Consider the following 24448-nt stretch of genomic DNA (forward strand, 5'->3'; position numbering starts at 1 on the left):
ATTTCCCCAAAATTGCTTTCGCTAATATATTTCATTAGTGTTAAGGACAGTTTTTGTTACTTTCTAGTCTTTTGAACTTGTTGAGTGTGTTTATATAAGTGTTTTACCCTCCTTTTCTCAATGCCCTTACCTCGATCTTTTTACTTCCTTTTTTTTAAAAAAAAAGAAGTATTGTATTCGCAAAAAAAATTTCACTCAAAAATAGACCTTAATTTCCATTTTGCTCGGCCCTGAATGAATGTTGAGTTTTTTTTATATCGACTCGACCACACGTGGATAAGTGCTAAGAACGTATAGACACGCGAAATATCCATTTTGACGATTACCGAGTTGGTTACAACGAGTTTTCTCGTGACGTCTGTATGTACGTATGTATGTGCGGATATGCGTATGTATGTCGCAAATTTCAAGAACGGTATGTCCTAGAAAGTTGAAACGTAAACTCCTAGTGGGGTCTAGTTGTGCACCTCCCCTTTTGGTTGCATTCGGGTGTTTTTAAGGGGGTCTTTTGCCCCTTTTGGTTGCATTCGAATGTTTTTAGGGGGTCTTTTGCCCCTTTTGGGGGGTAAATCATTGTTAATTTCGATGTAAACTCAAGTGGTGTTACAATTTGGCGAACACTTGGCGATATATCGCCAGTCTCCTGGTCGCCAAGTTTCGTCGCCAACTTGGTAGCAAATTTGGCATTTTTTTTTTTTTAAATCTGGTTTCAGTTTGGCCACTGTTGGTGATATTTAGAGAGTAAACTATTGAATCACATTAAAATTACCCATAATGGGAAAATGACATTAAATTGGAGTAAGAAGTCATGTGAGGCACACATCAGCTCGTTTTCTTCGATTGATCCGCTTGACCGTCCTTTGATAACTCGTAGGGAAAATTATATATGTTTTATCAGTGATTTGAATAACGTTTTTATAACAATAAAAAATTAAATTTTGCAATTATTTAACATTTTAATTTTATTAAAAAATTAATGGGGACAATTTATGTAGTCCATATTTAGACATGCCATGGAGAGTATTAACTGCTGGTTTCTTTGAGTAATAATCATTTTTATCGTTTACTTGAATCTAATAAAGGATAAATGATAAAAATCCTACTTTAAAAGAAACAAATGTACACAGATGAACATTACTTGTCAAATACTATTCATTACAAAACGAAGTTTTAAAAAACTTATGACGACATTTATTCAAACGTACAGAAAACATACTCGTCTCCTTCACTCTCTTCATCATGTGAGTTCAGCTGAATAATAGCCATTACTTGAAATGATTAGAGGCACCTAGTTTGATCCTCATTAGCTGACTTCGCCTGATTCTCCCCTATTGTTAGAGAACCATTTCTCAGCATTTCAATGACAAGATATCATCGTAAGCTATACCTCAAATGCGTATGAACAATATCTTAGGCAACTCTACTGTGTGACACAAATATTTGAGGACAGTGGATTTGCTTGTTTTACTTCGTGGCGCCCTTCGAGTTATTTTCTATTCTTATATTTCACTGTGTGCAGAAATAGTGTTTAAAACCATATTGTTCTTTAATGTGCTTCTTTCAAAGTTCAGCTTGAGTAGTTTTAACAACATATTGACATTAAAATAATACATCAGTGCATTAATTTTATTTTATACAAGATAAGAACATGGTTCAAATGGCTTAAATGCTTCCATAAAATACAAAAATGATTAAATTTCTTCTAATACAGCTAGAACGGCATTATTAAACCCTAATTATAGACAAATGGAATAAAATGTTAAAATCACGTACTTTTTAATGGGAATATTTACTTCTGCACAGTTAGTTTTTAAATATGAGTTAACGAATTCATGTAACTAAATGTCAAGATAAAACAAAGTTTATTGCCGACTGAAATGATTCATAAATGCTCACCCGAAATCAGACTACTTTCGATTAACGTTTGAAAGAGTATTTCTTTTCGGGATGACTTTCAGATTGCGGTTTGGGAAAACTCTCTACTTTCTGCTAATGGACAGCCAAAACAAAAACCTTACATTACGGAAGCAACAGCAGGATTAAGTTTCAGAATAAAGTACTTTCTTACATTTTTGTCCAGAAGGCGCGTATCATTTGTTAAAGCAGTTATATCAAGAAATGAAAAGCTAATTTACGACTCATAATGTAATTAGTGTTATCAAAATTTGTGTTGTCACAATATACAGGGTGTTTCTAAACACATCAGGACAAACAAAATAATGGAAAAAAAGGGTCCCAAACATGTTCCGAAGGAAGATAGGCGTCATTAAAGTTTAGGGTCCAAAATTTCAAAATGATCATAAAAAAGGAAAAATTCGTGGATTGGTTTGCGATTTTGGCTGAAAATATTCTTCTTATCAGTATTTTCTGGAAAATAAATTTTTAAGATGTAGTTTAAAAAATGCCGATAAAGGGCGCTTTCGACTTTGGAGCGACGAAAAACTATTTTTTACCGCTATTTTTGAATCTCATTTGATTTTTCTAATGCTTGGATTTAAATTTTCAACTCAAAATCAGAATCATTGGGCTTGGTAAAATGTCGCGCAAACTGTACTGTGTCCAGAAGTTGAAATACACACTGTCACAAAAAACATTAAACCAGAAGGAAGCGAGCGATCTTCTCGCTACTTAAAATGCATGTGGCCTATGACAAGATAAGAAAATGATTACAAATGCAGAACAAAAGATTGTTTTATTGAGAAGTTACGGCACATCAAAGGTTACGAAACCGTAAGTTGTATAGTCTCCTGTAGCAGCTATGCAAGACAAAACACGGCATGGTATGGGGTGAAAAAGGTTGCCTATGACCAGTGGGACTAAACCGGAATTCATCGTTGAAGATAACATGCATCATGTCTGTCACAACCCAGCTAATCAATTGCAATGAAAATCCACCCGACGAAAATCCCTTTAATCGCAATGAACGCCAATTCGAGACAACAGCGTCTTTCAGTCAACTCAGGATTGTTTTTCTTGATACCATCTATTTCTTGGAAGGCGTTAAACAGCATGGAACTAATGTTAACGATCTTGTTGATGCGGTAGAGGCCGCTCTTATGATGCGCGATTTTCGCGCTCATATCTGTTTCTAGAATGCTTTAACCGACCGCACTAGAGGGATTCATTTATTTTTACACACACTAAGCTATTACCATATCCCTCTGACCGAGGTGGCGACAGATACGCGCGTACAACCAACCCGCTTCTCTGAGACCTACTGTACGTCCCTTTAAAAAGTCCAAAAATTGTTCGTATACCTCTAAAAGTTACGTCCTAGTCACAATAGCGTCCTTATAACTCGATAGTTTCGTCTGAAGTGCCCTTTGACACAAGATTTCACACTTTCGATCGTACCTATCTGCGCAACTTTTATGCGCATAGCGCCCTTACTCTTTTGTCACTGGCGATAAAATTTAAATCCTCTCTTCCAAACTACATTCATGCCGAGTTTGTTGGTTGCAGCTCAATTTGTTTTTGATGGAATTTTTTTTTTTTTTGACAAAGTGTACTTCAACCTTTGAAGACAGTTCAGTTTTCGCTACTTAATCACTCCCAACAATTCAGATTTTGAGCTCAAAATTTAAGTTTAATTCAAAGCATTCGAAAACATTTAATCAGATTCAAAAATAGCGGTAAGAAATAATTGTTTGTTACCCCAAAGTTTAAAGCGCGCTCTATCGTTTTTTTTTAAACTACATCTTCAAAATTTATCTTCAAGAAAATATTGATAAAAAAATAGCGAAAACCGCAAACGAATCGACCATTTTTTCAGTTTTTGATGATCATTTGAAATTTTGGACCCTAAACTTTAATTTCTCCTATCTATTTCGGAAGACGTTTGGGACCCTTATTTTTGCCATTATATTGTTTGTCCAGATGTGCACTATCCCCCCTAAAATTTTTGTCAACGAGTTCAGAAAAGCCCTGTGTAGTACAATATATTGAAGAAAGTTTTACCCCAACGAACAAGCAGTAAAAGATATTGATACGCTGGATGATACGGAATTAAATGTGTGTTGTTTGTAAATTATGATGAACTCTATTTATAAAAAGAAAGACTTTTGAGTAGATTTAAGTTAGTTATTTTTGCTGCAGACCTTAGAGCTAAAAACATTCTATCTCTTAGTAGGGAATTATCTGAATCGCACCTAGGACATGCAAACATTTGAGTGGCTAAAATTTCTTCTGATCGCTTTTATTTTCAATTGTAACTTGATTAACACTGCTGGTAAAATGCACTTTTTATGAGAAGATTCTTAACTAAGGGCGAGTGTGTTAAATTAAGGACTTGAACTAACAAGAAAAAAATCAAATGTGAAGAGCCAAACAAGCTGTTAGTAGAACAATCTTGATAATATATTCAGTATACCGCCCATTAGCCAAGGCTAAGGCAGAAATACATGAAATACACCGCCAGCTCAGTCATTTCCAGCCGAGGACTGCAGTTTCGTGCTTATTAGCACTCATCAGCCCGGCATAGGAAAGTGACTGAGCTGGAGATGGAAAACCTCTTAAGGAAGTCAAGAGTGCCAAACAAACTGGTAGCTAATATAGAATTAGCAGACCAGACGAGTGACCGAAGCAATGGTTCGGTTCAACTCGACGATTGAAGGCAAGGCACGGTATATTCAGTAAATTACCGCCTATTAGCCAGGGCTAAAGCAGAAATACAATAAATACACCGCCAGCTCAGTCATTTCCAGCCGAGGACTGCAATCACTTTCCTATGCCAGGCTGATGAGTGCTAATAGGCACGAAACTGCAGTCCTCGGCTGGAAATGACTGAGCTGGCGGTGTATTTCATGAATCTTGATAATATTTCAAAAAAAAAAAAAAAAAAAAAAAATGCATTTATAATCAAATTTTCTTAAATACGTTCAAGAGTAAAGAAATTTCAGAATGTGAGTCATGAGTCAAATGCTATGGAATAAAGAAATAAACTATGAGCTCAAAATAATAATAAAAACAAAATATTAGTAATTTGTAAAAAAAAAAAAAAAAAAAAAACTTTTACTCTTATGTTGCATGGAACATTCCATTTAAGTTTAAAACGAGCTGAAGGGCTAATGCGCTAAGTGATATTTCTAGCCGTGTTGGAAAAAAAATATCTAACTCTACCTTTGAATGGAAATTTACAAGAATTTTAAGTGGTGCACACACACACACAATTCATATTTTATTTTCTTATCAATTTAAAATAAAGGTGATTAGCTTTTTAAAACGAATTTAGCGTGATAAACATGTGCCGATATTTCTTTTTATCAAATTAAAATGCGCAAAACAATTCAGTACCATTAAGTAGTTCTTATTACTTTGAAAACATAAAAATGTACGACATCATGAATCTACACTCATAACCAATTTCACATACAAGGGAAACATAATACAGTGGTTTTAAACTTAGGTACATATCTTTATCTCTTTTTGTTTTGTTATCTTCTCAATTGAGCCTTTTCGTCTGGAATCCTAATAAATATTACACCCACCAAAGAAAATGAGCCAGCCCTTCCCAGGGCCCGTGATGGTAAATGCCAGTCTACCTACATTTCACTCTACTAAAATTTTTCGGGGGCGGAATCACGTGGGTTTGCGAGTGAATTTTGTGTTACTATGGCAACATGCTGCAATACTTGTGCTGAGACAAATGCGTGAAAAACAAATGAAACGAGCAATCGATAATTTTCTCTATTTCACTGATGAATTGCTCACTTAAAATTTTGCACATATCGGATTCCGCTTGAATGGAGTGAAATTATCATGCGCTAAAGGGGACTGTTTTTGGATTGCTTATGATAAATAGGTAAAAGCTGAGCTGTTTAATGTTTATGCGTTGGTAAATGCACCCTAAAATTCGCTTCGTATATGGTCATAATAATTAATGATCAATGAAGTAAAAGAGTAATAGCTAATTTTAATTTATGATGTTTAATGTTAACAAAACGTTCATAGACGCTGTTTTTTGAAACGCCATTCAAAGTTTAACTAAAATGGAAGTTATTACAATTATACTGGGTCGTAAGGAATAAAAGAAAAATGTCTTACGTTATTAAAACTAATATCGTAAAGACCACCTGGATCACAAATCAAATTACCGGCTGTGCATTATGTTATGCAATTTACTTTGATCGACAGATTATCAAACTGGTAGCCTACAGATCCCCACACGAGGTCTATATTATCTGAATAAATGCTTCTGATAGATAACGCAGTTGACGCTTGATTTTACGAACCTGAAATATGCGAACAGTCATGATTTTATTAACCTGTAACGAAAAAATATCATCTATTAAAACAAGGTAATTATCCATTTTTTTACGCACTTATAAATGGCGAAAATCTTTTTTTCGTGAACTCGACGTAAGATCGAAGTAGCTCTCCTAAAAGTTCCAGGTTCCGGAAAAGGTTACTTCTGGAAGAAGATAATACCTTTCATTGAAATTTTAATTGTGAGAGGGATCTTCTGCAGCATTACGTGCAAGGATATCCGTTCGGTCACTGCCATCACCCGTGGAATTATAAAGACCCCTCGAGTACATGTTGTTTAGTAAATTATCTTGGGTGCACAGGGCTGGATTTAGACTAAATGGGGCCTTAAGCTATTTCAGGCATGGGACCCCTTTTGTAGTTCGAACAACGTTTCGAGGCGATTTTTAATTTCTTTTTTCCTTTACTATATTTGTCACTTTCCTCTGATACAAAGAGCAATAATTTACTTTTTTGTTTATGTTTCTCATGTGTTTTTCCTGCTGTCCTTTTTTGAATTGCCCTTAAGAAGGTAATGGTATCAACAGAGTGACTCAGGACTCCCTTTTAAGTAGAGAATAGAACATCCCTGATTTTAGGGGGTCCGGAGGTTTCTCACCCGGAGGAAATTTTGAAAAATAGATAAAAAAAATCTGCATTTTGAAGCCTTATAAGGTGTAGTTGGAACTACAAAGATATCAGGACAGACATAGGCAATTTTTTTTAAAAGTTATGTACTCTTTCGCAAAGTAAGATAATACGCAGAAACACTTGTTTTTGATTCGACAAATCGTCAGCAGTCGATAGGAAGAAAGAACGGGGGAAGAGAAAAGACAATGCATTGTTACTTGCTCACCTCGGCTTTCGGTACAATTAGTTTTTTAATCACCTCTCCTACCCACCGACAAATACAACAATGAACTAAATATAAAATGATCAATAGTAAAAAATGCTTCAGAAAAAAATAGTGAGCATATTTAGAAAATAGGTAACAAGAGAGTAATATACTGCCCATTTAGACAATTCATAATTTATACATTTGATAAGAAATAAAATTGGAGTCTACTTTGCTTAGGATTTTCAAAGACTTAGCTAATTATTTTTAAGAACTCTAGAACAATTAAAATTATTTAAAGTACTTCATTTGCACATTCCAGTCTGTGATGTTTTTGTACTTGATTGTAAATTTTTACATTATTATTCTAAATTTGTAAGAAATAAATGTTTTAAGTATAAAAGAAAAAATAAACTAGATTTCTCATGACAACATTTTTTTTTCAATTACAAGTGGGGCAGAAAACGAAAAGGAATAGATACAGTGTAATATATTTTTTTCTCGTGTTAACATTGACAATATGCAGTAGAAGTAAAGTAAAAGCTAGCAATAACAAACGAATTTCCAATATACTGCATTCGAAATTAAATAAATAGCAAGGTTTGAAACATAAGAGTCACAAATAATTATAAAATGTTTCAGAAACATGAGAACCATGATTTTTGCATTTTTGATGCAGGGTGTAGCAATGCGCTGAATTTCACATATATATTGGCATTCCTTCCCCTACCCCCTCTCATTTGTGGTTTTTAGCCAAATTTTTCCAAAATTTCGAGGTTTTCAAGCAATAGAAAATGAAATTTATTTTTTTCAAGTAGGGTAGACCGGGGTACATTTACGATGATTTTTTTCAATGAATTTTCTAATTTTTATGTTTGAACCTAGAAAATTTTAGACATTGTGGTTTTATGAAGCAGTTAATTAAATGAAAATTTGTATATTCAATTGTTGCTCAGCTTGTGTTTTGAACCGTAAAAAAAAGGTTTTTAAGTCTAAGTCGGTTGCGTAAACTTGCCTCGAACACGGGGCGAGTTTACACATCGAGTGGCGCACGTTCACGATAGTAAAAATGATACCAAATAGTAAGTGAAATAGATATTTAATCAAATTTAAATATTTTACTTACCTTAAAACACTTTAAAAACAAGAAAATTGCAAACAATTAAAATTATTTTATAGGCTAAACTGAAATCATAGGACTTACTGCTAATTAAAAATAGAAACCATTTAGTTATCTTCTTCATCACTGTTAGATTTCACTAACGAAAATAAAGTATTACTTATCGCATACGTGTCATGGGACTGCGTTTTCACATCTAAAACGTTGAACCCTGTCTTGTCCTTTTTTCGATTGGTTGTGTGCTTTCAAACAATAGATGCAAGTGCAATTCTCTACTTCGTAAACAAAATCGTTCATTAATTTTCTTTTTACAGATTGTACCAATTTTTCCCTGTCGCAGGTTTCGGGTTCATACTTTTTTCTTTGATATCTTCTATTTCTACTTCAATAGAAACTTGTAAATTTTAAAGTAGTTTCTCCTTTTTGTTTTGTTGTGCTCATTTTGTTTCTTTTCTTTGTAGCTTCTAACTGTTCTTGTCTGAGGGCTTCTTTAATCGAAGTATCAGTTAGGATTGTGAGCACCTTCTTTTTTTCCCTCTCCTGGTCCTTAAGCTTTGGTCCTACTTTTTCAAATGGTCTCAGATGGGGTAGTCCATATGTGATGATGTGGAAGGCTTATTGGGAAAAATACTTGGATTATTGATAAGCCTTTTCATTATTTTGACATCCAACGTATTTCTGTTTGAACGTAATGTCTTACCATCTTTAAAATAAAGAAAATTTATCAGAGGCTGAATAGTGTATAAAGTTAAAGCTGAACAAGCATGATGACATCACTCTAAAATTTTTAAATTGGAATAACCTGAAAATACTAAAGGTTTGAAACAGTACAGAGCGAAAAAATTGTCCGAGGCCCGTTTAGAAGTAAGACAGAGTAGTAAGACACAGTAAGAGCGTGCGTAAACGTGCCCGTCGGCAAGTTTGGATTTATTTTTACCGTGCAAAAAAAAAAAAAAAAAAAAAAAAAATAATAATAATAATAACTTTTCTGTCCATACAAAAGGGTAAAATTCTGCTATTTTTTATGCGTTAATTTGTTTTTAGCAAAGTATTATTCATTCATAATAAGCTTAAAAACGTTCAACACAAAATTTACTCGGCTTGGTAGAAAACAGATTTTCCTATCCGCATGCTAAACCGAAGCTCAACTGCTGCTCCAAATTTTGTGAGAATAATTGCTGGGGAGCAGCATCAATCTGCTATGATTGTTTTGGCTCTCCAGTTATAACTCGTTTTTGAAAAAGGGCTCTGCGTAAATGTACCCAATGCATGAACATGCCCTGGTCTACCCTACTTTCCTTTTTTTATGGAACAAATCATGCAATTTTCCGGGAGTTGGGGGCCCTCAACAAAGGGGAGTCCTAAGATATATATGTATATATAGCTTGCTTAGCTTATATCTAAATTCTATACTGTAAGTACAGTACACAGGAAAAAACTACCTTCCGTGCCAACTTTATATCAAAAATTGTGGAAGTGGAGATGGCTGATGATGGCATAGCTTGATAGTTACGCTTACGCCTATATCTGTCGACAAGATGACTTACCTAACGTTAGGGGCACCTAATAGGTGCTCTTAAAAAGCAACAATCAATTTCGTAGTAATGAAAGGGAGAATGCGGAATATCTCTCTACTTCCATATTTGGAAAAATAAAAGTTTTGTGAATCGCCAATACGTCCAGAAATTGCAAAAAGCCCATTTTCGACACAATTCTCGCTGCTTCAGCTTTTTTTTTTTTTTAAATCTTTCTGTTAGGAGTAGAGATGTAAAATCTCCAGAAGTTTTGAGGCATATGAAAAAAACATGGTTTTTCCCCCTTCAAAAAGTGAAAAAAAAAAAGAGGTTCCACCGTGTTGCTTTCCTCGGATTGCTTCTCATCCAAAAGCACACACTTCTTTGCATTGAAAAAGGGATTCCTTGTAGCCCCGAAATATATGTCAGCAGTAATTTGCAATTTTTGTGCATTTAAACGCTGGTAATTAATTCATTTAACATTATTTTGAGCTTGAAACTTTAATTTTTTCATCCTTTTCCGAGTGGGAGAAAACCTTTTCGGTAAAAACAGGAGCACGTGGTTTTTTTTTCGAACATTTCGATCTCTAATTAGGAGTAATAATGATCGACTATAATAAAACATACCATGTTACCCACATGAGTCTATCGATAAAGTAATCTGTAAACCTCGTGACAAAGTAATCTGTTAAATCCAGTTGAAGTTGAGAGATTTCTTTCTTTTGTACTTCGATTCAAAATGTTTCATCTCTTTTTCACGGATAAAATAAAATGTTAAGATAATGCAACTCAGACCCTGATGTAAAATTGAAAGATTAGTTCTTTACTGTTTCGATAAAATAACAGCAGTCAACTGAACTTGAAAAATACAAATTTTCCACTTCTTACTACATTGCGAACGATAAAAAAAAGGTTATACGTCTTCAAAGAAAACCATCAGGACAAAAAACAAGGATTTATCGCTAGTAATAATTCCCATTTTCCTTTCCCTTGTAAAAAAATCTTCGTCACTTTGCCGTCTTAAAAATAAAGTCAAGATCTATTGAAGAGTTATTACTCTCTACGGCAGTGAAATTTTCTTAAGTTTCAAATATCGGGGGAAAAAAAAAGGTTCTGGAAGTTACATTCTTATTCGGCGTGATAATGCTTAAAAAATTTAAAGAATACACGTAAAATTTTCATTTTTTGTTCAAAACTGGTCTTTTTCTCACTGCCGGAACTTCAGCAATTCGTCTTATTTGAATGCTTTTCACACTAAAAAGATTGTTTTTTTATTTAGGAAAAGTCAGTAGAGAATACTTCAAAAACAGAAAAAAATAGAAAGAGCGAGATTTCACTTGAAGAAAAATAGTAAACTTTTGTAAAGGTGTCTGAAAAAATGTTCTGCGCAAAAGATACCCTAAAGGTAGTGAAAAAGCAAATCACACGTTCAAAAATTTTCTTGCAAATCATCAGAAACATAAGGTTTTTTTTTTATGCTCTGAATCCACCTCGGAAGTAAAAAAATCTGAATTCATAGCTAAGAAAATCTTAGTTAGATATTTGAAACTTAAGAAAATCATAGTTAGAAAATCTTAAAATAGTGAACATAAATGTTCCTAACTCCCTAGGAATCATTGTCACAAAATGTGAAAAATGATGAAAAGTATCCCAGGGAAGATAGACTTTTAGACTGTCTCAAAATCGAAAGATTATGTGAAAAAAAGACCTCTGACTTTTCTTCCTGTAATAATGTTGAATTTAACTATGTTAGTGATCATGGAAACATCTATAAATTTGTAACTAAAATCTTCCTTATCTTTACTAATAATAAAGCTGATAGTCTCTGTCTCTGGTTCTCTGTTATGCGTATAGTGCCTAGACCGTTTGGTTGATTTGCATGAAATTTGGCACAGAATTAGTTCGTAGCATAGGAAGAAGCACCCCGAAGCGATTTTTCGAAAAATTGATTTTGTTCTTTTTCTATTCTAATTTTAGGCCCATTTTACCGAACGAATTACCATGACATGGACGACTAAATTACCATAACATGGACGAACAAATTAACATAGCATATTGGCGAAAAATTCATCATCCATTACTTCTAAATATACAGACGAACCAAATGACCTTTCAATTTTCTATTACGTGCAAAGCCGTGCGGGTGCCGCTAGTAAATTAGCAAAACTTCTAATTTTCCAAAAAATAACAAACGGAGTCTAGATGCAGCCCAAACAATGTACATGTTTAACAAATAATATTTCTTTTTACAGCGATTTTGTATACATCGTAGTATTTTAAATCTAAATAATGTTTGACACAGCATTTTGATCGTTTCTGTTTTCTCACATTTTCACTTTTTATTCTACCAGTTTGTAAGTTATCTAATAATTAGAATGAAAGTTAATTATGTATTTTGAGATTTTGCTCAGTTCATTTAATTTTGGAGAGATTTTATGTGATGGAAGTTAACGCGCACTGAAAGTTACAAAAATAATTTACGCAGAAAGCTTCATATGTTAAAAGGCTACATATGTATAAGCTAAAAATGTATGTCTTCTTACATAAGTATTCAATATTTTTTGTGCTTAATTACTTTTGTTAATCTCAAGTATTTTCTCAAATAAAGGTTTTAAATTGCATTGACTTTAGTGCATAAATTATTTAAAATATATTTTTTTAATCATTAATTAATTTAAAGACTAAAATGAACATGCTCTCAACTAACTTGCATCGTTTTCATTTGTGGTTTTTTTTAGCTATAAGAATATCTTATAGGGTAAAAGGAAACACAAATAAATAAACAGATAAATAAATGTATTGAATGTGCAATCGATGAAAACAATTTTATACTGAATCGTACAAATAATCAAAAATACTTTGTGTTAAAATATAAAAACGCAACCGATAAAAAAAAAGCAACCGCTAAATTAACCAATCAATTCCATTCCTTCGCCATTGTCAAGTGTACAGCGAAATTCGCTTCAATTTCGTATTTTATTCTTTTCTTTTTTTTTTTTTTTTGAAATTGTTTCTTGGATAAGCAGAACAAATCTCGGCAAATTTCTTAGTTTTTGTCCAAAATTTTGTCTCACGCCGTTTCATCAATCAGCTCATTTTTACTGCACTTAAAAGCACTGCAATTCTTATTCGATCATTTTTCCTTTCCTTTGGAGTTTAACTTGCTAACTAATAAAAAATAAAAAAAGAAACCTCACTTTGACATCAGTTGTGGCAAGGGGGCAGATTGGCCTGGCCAGTCACGTGACCCTTTTTCTTGAATGCTTCACAGTGTTTGCCAGATTGGGGAAAATTTCCCCATTTTGGCGAAATCTGGTGCTCTCTGGGGAAATTTTGGGGAAATGGGTTTTGAGGGGAATTCTTTGGGGAAAATTTTTTTTTCTTGGGGAAAACCTGGGGAAAAAAATTTTGGGAAAAAAATTGTAATTAAATTTGCCTCTTGACATCTGGTAGTTACATTATTTGTATCAAACAGCGTTGGTTTAGCTTTGCTCAACTTTATGGAATTCGCATTTCGTATTATGTGGAATATTATGCTACGGAATTTGCATTATTAGTTCTGCATGAGTTATTAGTTGATACGTGAAACAGGCAACAAGATGTGTGATGAAGAATGTTCTTGGATAAATATATATACAAAAATCATGGTTCAAATATACATAGAGAAGCAGAGTAGTAAATGCGAGTAGAAAAAAAAATATTTGGTTATTTCTTATCTCTCGGTCAGGCACTTGTATTTATGACTAGTGGCACCCACACGGCTTTGTCCGTAGTAAAAAATTAAAAGGTATTTTGGTTCCCCTGTATATTTACAAATAATGCATGATGAATTTCTCGCGAATTGGCTTGCCCACGTTACGGTTCCACATTATGATAACTTGGTAATTTAGTCATCCATCTTATGATAGTTTTGCTCGGGAAAATGTTCTTAAAATTGGAATAGAAAAAGAACAAAATTAAATATTCGAAAAATCGCTTAAAGGTGCACACCCCCATGCTACAAACAGATTCTTTGCAAAATTTCATGAAAATCAGTCGAACGGTCTAGGTGCTATGCGAGTCACAGAGATCCTGACAGAGAGAGAGATCCGGAGCGAGAGACTTTCAGCTTTATTATTAGTTATTAAAAATAAAAATAGATAAATACAAAAAAAAAAAAAAAAAAAAGCGAAAATGGGAAGAAAAAAAAAGTTGGGGAATTTTATAAGAAAATTAGGCTACTTGTGGAAAAAAAATTATTCAAGAGACAAAAATATCAGAGGAAGTCGATTCATTTTATAAAAATATTAGTGGAAAAATAATTTTTGAATTTGGGGAATTTTGATAGAAAACATCGCTTTTTGGGGAAAAGCTGGAAGGGAATTGGGGAAATCTGGATTTGACCATCTGGAACACTGATGCTTCATGATGAAACCTCAAGCACAAAAGTTCATTATATTTGTCTTCTGGTAAAAATAGATAAATAACTTAAAAATGGATATTTAAAGGTATTATAACGTGAAGGGTATCAAATTTTTCAATTTATCTCATGTAGCTTTTTGCCTCTGATGGACTCATATTACGTACTGAAACCAGCGGCTTGAAATTTACAAGGAGAGCAATCCACGGATAACTGACTGACATTTTTAAAGCAGAACAGTGTGTATTTTGGGATATTCAAGGCAAAACATACTTTATACAAAAATATTTTCTCCTTGATTATTGTACTTTTTAAACAAAATTTAATCGCATAATTGAATTCTCAAAACATATTTTGGATGAATTAATAATAATAAAAAAAACTATCAAAAGTATGGTAACTGACTGACATGCTGCTTTTAAAATGTCAGTCAGTTACCGTGTTTTACACATTTTTTAAAAAACATCCGAAATGTGTTTCGAGAACTCAACTAAACCATTTAATTCAACTTAAAAAATACAATGATCCAGGAGAAAAGAGTGTTTGCACAATGTATATTTCGTGTTGCTCGTTACAAAATACTTACTGTTTTACTCTAAAAATGTCACTCGGTTACCCGTGGAATTGCCCAGGAAATATTTTAATATCAATGTCTAAAAACGTGGAAAACAAATAACAAAAAAGGTTATTTGGATATGTTTTTATTATTATTCACAGGTAACACGAAAACCAATTTATGGTGATGTTATTTGTAAGGATATTCCTTTCATCTCATCAATCAGAGACACAGCTGTGCTTTTATTGATCACGGAAAGTCATTTCTTACATCACACCTATTTTCCTTTAAGGAGGATAATCACAGTCTTCCACATGATTTGTCTTCTAAATTTTTTGTATTATCTTTCTTCGACATACATACAAGGGAGAAGCAGATTTTCTCCTGTAATGTCAGCTGAAATAAAAAAGCTATTTTTCTTAACATAACCTCTGTCTTAGAGGTACCAGAGAACTAATCATTTCGTTCCCCCACACAGGGATTGATATGTCATGTAAGGATTACGGTAATTTCTCAAAAGAAATATTCCACATATCTCTAGATTTCGAGAAGAAAAATCGAAGAAGTAAACAATGCCGAGGGAAAGGATTCTCCGATTGAAATTAAGTACGTAATGGTAGTATCAACTTGACTCCTTACTGCTGTGCTAATGTTTTAATGACATTTTGCTTTTATTATAAATACACGAGTTCTCTAACTTACTTTTATACGATTGAATTGTGGTTTTGAATTGAAAAAAAATTAAAGAAACATGCATGATTGAAAAAGAATTAAAGAAACATCATGAAAATGTGATCTAACATGGTCTGTTTGGAAAGTAAGATTTGTGAATTAATCAGAAGACGTTTATTGATCCCGCAGTGGAAATATATAGTACGGTTTCAAAATAGAATCTTTCTGAGCCAATGCATCACTTTCCAGTGAGGTTTTCAAAAATCGGGAGAATGAGGGCAGAAATTCTTGTAAACCTTGCTTTTATCTCTCGCACAAGCTGTGCTCGATCAAACAAAAGATAGCGATCATGTTTTGAATGAAAAACTCAGCATGCAATATGCCAGACGGCCAGGTTATCACATCCAGAGACTGCAGTTTCGTTTTTATTAGAATTTATCAGTCTGGATTAGTGAATAACCGAACTGAAGGCAGATGTCATTACAAGGAAGCTGAGATCGCCAACAAACTATTAGATAAAGGAAATTTATCTCACCAGCGAGTGACCGTAGCATGGTGCGGTTCAACTCGAAAATTGAATGCAAAGCTTGGGTATCTGAAGTACAGGGTGACAAGAAATAACTTGGACACACATAAGACATTATAATTTAATTGCTTATGAAAATTTTACTACCAAACTTCAAAATAAATATAAATACATTATTTCGTCTAATATATTTGCAAATTTTTAAAGTGGCTACCTTTAGCCTTAATACAGAGCTCTAAACGTGTCACATATTTTTCGGCCATGGGCCGCAACTCGCTTTCTGATATTTTATCCCATTCCCTGCATAAGGATTTCTTTAGGGATGTCAAAGTTTTATGAAGTTTATCGCACACCCTTGTCTCCAAGATGGACCAAACAGAATAACGCATTGGGTTCAAATCTGGGGAATATGGTAGACATTCTTGAACTCTTCAGAAATTGTGTCTTGTACCCATCTTGAGTGCTTTTAATTCTGTATGCAATAACGGAATCCTGTTGGAAGGCTCATCTTTTACTTTTGAAGAATTTTTGCGACCAATGTAAGACAAAATCCTTCAAAACGAGTTTGTGAACGTTTCTTGTATAATTTTTATACCTTGATCGACATAAAGTAGTAGTTTTTCTCAGAAGCACATATCACACCCTAAACCATAAAAAATTGGGGTCGTTGATATCATTCGACAATGCAAGAAGGTGATGAGGGTGTGTGCTAAACTTCATAAAAAAATCCTTATCCAATGAATCTGATGAAATGTCAGTGAGTTGCGGCGCATAGCCGAAAATTTTGTGACACGTTAGAGCACTGCATTAAGGCTAAAGGTAGCCACTTTGAAAATTTGTAAATATATTAGAAGAACTAATGTATTCACATATTTATTTTGAAGTTTGGTCGAAATATTTTCATTAATGTCAAAATTATAATGTATTATGTGTGTCCATAACACATTATAATTTTGCTCCAACTTCTCTTGTGAATTGCGATTAATAGTCGAATGAATTACTATTATTAGACGAAATAATGTATTCATATTTATTTTGAAGTTTGGTCGTAATATTTTAATTAGTGTTAAAAATTATTATGTGTGTCCAAGTTATTACTTGTCACCCTGTAGATACTTTTACCGTGATAAAGGAGGCATTTGGTAATGATTACTTAACGAAACAGCAAGCCTAAACGTTTCGTTACAAAGGATTCTGAAAGACACAATCAGTTGAACGCCGTGAAGTGGTCAATGACGAATCTGCTCTAGAAGGCCATCAACAACCACTACAGACAAAAGAGAAGAGCTGTTGATCTATAAAGTCAAGAAAGATATTTTTGTCCCAGCAAGCCCTACTTTTTCGCACGAAGTCTAGGGTAACGGCATGCAACCGCAAGGTACGAGAAAAGTTGGTAGGTACATTCCACGACAGGAATTTAGTCCTAGAGGAAGAGCAGCAAATCTGATCACAAAGCTATCAATTATGCATATTCCTATGATCTGAAGCGCAAGAAACAGCTACATATTTTGACTGTATTTATTTTTAAACAAACAATTCACCCTACTTGCTTTTTAATAATTGCATTTTTCAAAATCAGTTTTTGATGATCCCAAACAATTAGGAGACAACTATTGAATCATTAGAATTTAAAACGCGAAGGTTGGAAAGTTAGATTTGGAAACTATTTATTTATGTATGATACAAAAGTGATACATGCTACCAAGTATTAAATCCTGTGCTTCATTGTCTACAACCCGTCTTCAGTATTGTGCACAACCCGTTTCTAATGATGTGGAAGTCGTATAAATCGAACGGTCTGATGCCGCTAGAAACTCTGGACTATTTAGTTACGAAGTGGTTTATGGAACTGAAGTACTGAGTAAAAGTCACAAAGAATTAAATTGGGAAATTAGGAACAAAGTCAAAGCTCCGCTTCGCTAACACTAGGACGACCCAGCTGATGTACGTCTCTCGACTTCTGCCGCCTCCAATCTTGATCCAACTCTGTTGTTTTACTCGAGTGAGTCGTATAGTAAATATTTCACTTCAGTATCACTGTCAACAAATAAATAAACGTGGTAAATATTTCAAAGTATTATGTAAAGTAATTCTCGATTCTCTAGAAAAGGTTTTTACACTTGACGTTTTGAAAAATTGGAGTTTTAAAATAAAATTGTAAGTACTTTATAATACATTACTTCTTATTAATATTTAAATTGAGCTATTTTTAATATACATAGAAACGTTGAAATATCTTGAATTAAATACTTTGAATGTATAAAAACTGAAAAATAAATTCTTTTAAGGGTTTAGGTACCATCTCCCCTTGACGTTTTTTAGGTTACAGTGCTATAATCTTCTTTGATTATCAATGCACTGCATAACAATTTATTGCTGACAAATTTCAAAACATTCAGTTTATCCTATATAGAAAATGCATTTTTCCCCTGAACTAGCACACTTAAGTGAGAAAGAGGACAGTACTTTCTTTTCTTTCTGTAACTTCATCGGTAAACTCTTGGGAAATCTTAAGCTAAGAAACAAAGCCACTCTACGTGACTTCACAGAAAAAAAATGGAATTTATTTTTTTTTGAAAGACATGTCAATAACTACTGACACGAGAAAAGTACGATATATTTTCTCAGAGTCAACGGATGATTAGAGTCTATAAATAGTAAAGAAAGTAAAAGCAATGGAGAAAATGACTTTTTGATCACTTATTTACAGTACTGCTGCTGGTACTATTATTTTATCGAATATGTGATCTAAAGACATTCAATGTTAAGAAAGCATTAACGAGTCGCTGAACTCAGAAAACCACTGATAGAAATATCGGTTCGCAATATATTTCACTCAATAAATTTTCTACATAATGCATATAAAATTATATTTACGTCATGGAATATGATGAAAATAAATATTTTCATACACTTTCGTCTTATTTATTTTTAAGAGTTCCGGGACACAAAAATCGCAAAATTTTGCAATGTTTTTTTTACTATTTAAAAAACTTCTTCATTTTATCATTTAAAACGGGTTTTTTTGCTTAAAAGGACGTCTGAATATTGTTTCTATCTTAATTAAAACGAAAGATATAATTATTTTTGTTCTATACATTTAACTAATATTTTATTTAACTTTAAAACTTTAAACGCGTTTTTTTCCATGATGCAATTTTTCTCGATTTTTTGCTTTCTAACTCTTATAAGACAAGAACTGATTGAGATAAAGTAATGAAATTTGGAGCATATCTTTTTCAAGCAGTTTACTTCAATTTTTATTCGACAAATTAAAAAAAAAAAAAAAAACGTTTATTTCAAAAAACATGAGAAGCGTCTTCGAAATATTTTCTTTTTTTTCTTTATCGAATTAAAATTATTTAAATCACCAAATAAAAGTAAAGCTTAGATATTTGTGCATATTTTTTCGAAAAAAATAGAAAATCGACCAAGGATATTTCGAGTTTTAGCGATTTAAAGCAATCCCATTAAAAAAAATTAGTTTAAATAAAATCTTAAAAAAAAAAAAATATGTTATGATTATGCTAATAGATGGTGAATGAGTGCAAAAAATTTCAAAGCTCTAAACTGTTTGATTTTTTTTTTTTCAAAATGTGTCCCGGACGCCCTTAACAATATGAGATATTTTCAAATATGAGGCAATGAGAAACAAAAGGATGTAGGTGGAAATTTTTAAGTTTTGAATAAAACGCGATTAAAGATAAGGTACTAGGTAAGCTTTTACAGATTTTTTTTTTTTTCAAAGTCATGCTGTACAGCAGCGCCTGTTGTTGTCGTGTGTCACTTAGGCTAGCAATTTGGGGTGCGCTGATTCACCTTTCAAATTGTACCGTAATTTGGTGTGAAGTCCGACTTCCACAGCACACATATGCCATAAGGACCCGATTACAGGGTAGCAACCATTCACCGAATAACAACATATTCACACAAACAAAAGACTAGAACAGAAGAGAGAAAATACGTCCATGCCCGAGCCGGGATTCGAATCCGGACTTTCCTATCACAGTCAGACTTCTTTCACCACTAGACAAGGCAGGCAGCAGTCTTGCTGTACAGCAGGAACTATTAGTACTATCTCTTTCCCCAAGACAGAGGAAAAGTTCACCTACCATATGTACTGGCTGTCTACAAATTTTTAGTTTTCCCACTTACATCCCTTTGCTTCTTGCTGTTTTATATGAGAGCAAAAGGCCTTTTACTGCCTTTAGTGAGAAGCAAAAGGACGTAAGTGATAAAATTAAAAATTTGGAGATAGCCAGTACATACGGTAGGTGAACCTCTCCTCTGTCTTGGGGCAAGAGATGGTACAAGTAGCGCTGGTAGTTGCTGTTACACCACATGATTTAGAAAAAAAATTCAATGAAAGCCTACCTAGGATGTTATCTTTAAACGCGTTTTACTCAAAAATTGAAAATGTCCACTTATATTCCTTTGCTTCTCACTGCCTTATATATAAAATGAATTTATGCATTAATTGTTTGTAGTTTTGATTGAGTAAAAGGAATAATAATGTATTAACGACTTTAACGTATCTTAATATCTAAATGAATTAAATTCCTTTCTGGTTTTCCCTGGCACGAGCTTCCATGTCCAAAAGTTCTCAATGTTGGTAATAGTTGTACAGATAATAAAGTAAACAAAACTTCCTGATGCAGAAAAAAAGAGTTAGAGTCGTAATTAAAACTGCAGATGAACCATTTCAACTGTAATAGGAAATATCCAACGTTGTTTAGCACCACAAAGGTAAAAATTCATTTCTCATTTAAAATTAAATTTGTTGAAAAGCTGACGAATCTTAATTTGATCAATTGAAAAATTAATTAGAGTAAAGTTATGAAACATAAGTGCAAAGGCACTTTGAAAAAAAAAAAAAACAGTTTTGGAAAATAATACAGTTGTGAAAAAGGTTGTACGAAACAGTGTAAGCTAATCATGAAAAATAATTTTGAACTTAAATATTTGAACCAAAACTTAAGCATTTTAAAAACTTATTAAATAGAATTAATATTTCACGGCTTAAGAACTAACAATTAAAAGGATACTAAAATTTTTCCCAAAGCTAATCAAGTATAATGAAATTACGCTCTAATATTAGCATCAACAGTGGAAAGTCATTTTTAACAATTAATTTTCAAAGATGGCATTTTTAATTCTTATAATTGACAAATGGATAAGTGTTTTTTGTACAAATCAGGGTTTTTTTTCACTTTGAAGTGCTTTCTTCTATTCATCATTAGTAAGCGTCATATGTCTTAGAAACAATAACTAATTTATTTTAATTCAAACTTTTATCGCCTTTTCAATAACCTATTATTTTCTATTTCTTATATGAAATTTTCAATTATTAAATAATAAAACAATTTGCTGTCTTTCATACTTGAGATGTAGTAAAAGTGTATCATCTTAGACATAATATTACCTTTCCTTTCCAAAACTAACAACTTTTGCCACATTAACATACCGCAAACTTTTTCAGAAACTCAGTTCATCATACGTAGCATATTCTTTCCTGTACCACGTTGTTTACTACATTTGTGCTTTTTCTATAATTCAAAAAAACATCGTAGTCAGCGTGTGTTTTACGACGATTCCAAGTGTAATGTAATATTAGTTTCGTTAACACAGCAGAAACTAATTTCGCATACAGATTTGAGTATTCATTGAAGTATTACTTATATGCCTATAGAAAAACAATGATTGCAAACTACACTGGTGTCCAAAAGTTAAGCATAATTGTTATTTATGTGATTAATGTGAGAAATATACATCGAAATAGGGGAAACGTGATATGCGAGTGCAACACGGTTACAAAATAAGGAAACTACGCAAAAAAAACCGGTAATATTTACTTTTATCATCCCAAAAAAATAGTTTAAATGAAAATTAGGCATATGAGGAGTTTACTCTTTGCACAAAATTTTTTTTTAAAGATGATGCTGAAGTTTAATAGTGTGTATGGCCACCTCTGACTGCCAGGCACGCTGCACAACGGTTACTCATACTGTCTATGAGGTGGTGGATGAGTTGTGAGCTTAAACAGTTCCAAGCATGCTGGAGAGCTCTTTTTAGCTCCGGAGCGGAGCTTGGCGGGGGCGAACCGGCTGCAAGTTGTCTCCCGAGCATATCCCAGACATGCTCGACAGGGTTCAGATCAGGGGAGTTCGCAGGCCACGTCATTCGCTGGATATTTTCTGATTCGAGGAAGTCATCGACCACAGCTGTTCGGTGACATGGCGCGTTATCGTCCATGAACATAAACTCAGGACCAACAGCACCTCGAAACACGCGAACATAAGGCTCAAGAACCTCGTCTCTGTATCTTTGACCAGTGACTGAGCCTGTCTCAAAAATATGGAGGTCGGTGCGGCCATCCAACATAATGCCCGCCCACACCATTACTCATGCTGACGCAAAGTGATGTCTTTCTCTTATGTTTTGCGCTTCGAAACGAGTCCCCTTTTCTCTCCAGATTGTTACCTGACGAGAATCACTCTGTAGAGTAAAGCGGGAATTATCACTGAACATCACATTAGCCCACTGTCCCAGACTCCAATGCCGATGTTGCAAGCTCCAGTTTAAATGAGCGCGTTTATACGCTGATGTGAGAGGAATGTGAACTGCTGGTCTTCTGGCATACAGACCGACATGATTGAGTCTCCTGTAAACAGTTTGCCTCGAAACTGTTATTCCTGTGACGGCACTGAGCGCCGAACCCAGTTCTCTGGCACAGCTGTCCCTATGACGTCGTGCAGAAATTGCCAGAAAACGATCTTGGCTTACGGTTGTGACTCTTGGTCGACCTGGTACTGGTCGGCGGGTAACATCTCCCGTATTTGAAAACCTCTGCCACAGTCTCGAGATTACACACTGAGGCACATTAAGAATACGAGACACTTCAGTTTGTGGTCGTCCAGATTCTAGCATTCCAACGATTCTTCCTTTCGCAAACATGTCCAATTGGCGTCTTTGGCCATTATTAGTTCTGTTTCACCAGATCCAATGTTTCTTGGTACAGCAATTGCATGAAACGTGCCTGAACTCTCTCAAGCGTGCGAGCTGTTTTATCCACATTCCGAAACGTGCACCTAATTCACGCACGACACCATCGACTATACTATTTTGCATAAACGTATTGTTTCTTCTTCAACCAATGAATCTTCATAAGTAACTTTATATAATTTTAAGAAAATTTACAGATTTTTCTGGCATTTTATGAATTATGCTTAACTTTTGGACACCAGTGTATATTTTTAGTGCTTATATTACATAAAGCTGTGTTTATAATCAGAGAAATGATTTACTTTGTGTCTTGAAGCTTAAACTTATGAAAGAAAAAGTTACATAAATTATTATTTCGAAAAGTACCTTTAACTATATAATTATAATTTAATTAATGTTTAGGCGATAAATCGCATATTTTACAGATAAATAATAATGCTTAATAATTGACGAAAAAAAACGAAAATCTTCCATGACTTACTTCTTCTAACAGCTAAAAGCTTCAAGTTCCATATCCATTGCTTTATATGTATTACTAGTGGCACCCGCACGGCTTTGCCCGTAATAGAAAATTAAAAGGTTTTTTGGTTCGCCTGTATTACTTACAAATAATGTATGGTGAATTTTCTCGCCAATTGGCTTGTGCCCATGTAACGGTTCCACGTTATGATAATTTCGTAATTTACTCGTCCATCTTATGATAATTTTGCTCGGGAAAATGTTCTTAAAATTGGAATAGAAAAGAATAACATCGAATTTCCGAAAAATAGCTTTGAGGTGCTCACCCCCATGCTACAAACTAACTTAATGCCAAATTTCATGAAAATTGGCCAAACGGTCTAGGCGCTATGAGAGTCACAGAGATTTTGACAGACAGAGAGAGATCCTGACAGACAGCGAGGGATCCGGACAGACAGATTTTCAGCTTTATTATTATTCAAGATTAATAAAGCGTGTTTTGGATTCGATTCTAACAATAGAAAATGATGGAATTAGACGCTTTTATCGCGTTTCTTTTTCAGCAGAAACCAAATAAGCAAGCTTGTACTATAAAGTTAACATACAATGGATGAAGAAATACAAAAAGAAAAAAGTAAGTTACTGTTCTTAACCTGTCCACGGCAGTATTTTGTTTTAGATATCTCCCCCCCCCCAATAGACAACGTTACTTCTTAGCGACAGTAGCCATGTTCCGCCCAAGCAATATCCCTTTTTAATCTACTTTCCCATAAAAGTAGAAGAAAGAAGAAAACAGCAAGAAAGAAGGCTTAATGCATCTTAAAAATATCGACAAAAATAAATAAATAAAAATAAATAAATAAATAAATAAATCAAAAATAAATAAAATAAATAAATATCGGAGAATTTAAAATTGGAAAGTAGGGTATTGACATGGAGAAAATATGTGTGTCACTCCGTCACGTCGGTTCGTCGGTCTGTCCCACCCCGCCCCTTAATTTTTGAATGAAGAAACCAGCTTGAAAAAACGTTTTTTTTTTGTTCAAAAGATCCCAGAAAAAGTTCTTGATGAAGAACATGTACAGATTTTTTTTTTGATTTAGCTATTTAAGGGTATTTTTT

Source organism: Uloborus diversus, chromosome 1 (genome assembly GCF_026930045.1).
Source record: "Uloborus diversus isolate 005 chromosome 1, Udiv.v.3.1, whole genome shotgun sequence".
NCBI lineage: Eukaryota > Metazoa > Arthropoda > Arachnida > Araneae > Uloboridae > Uloborus > Uloborus diversus.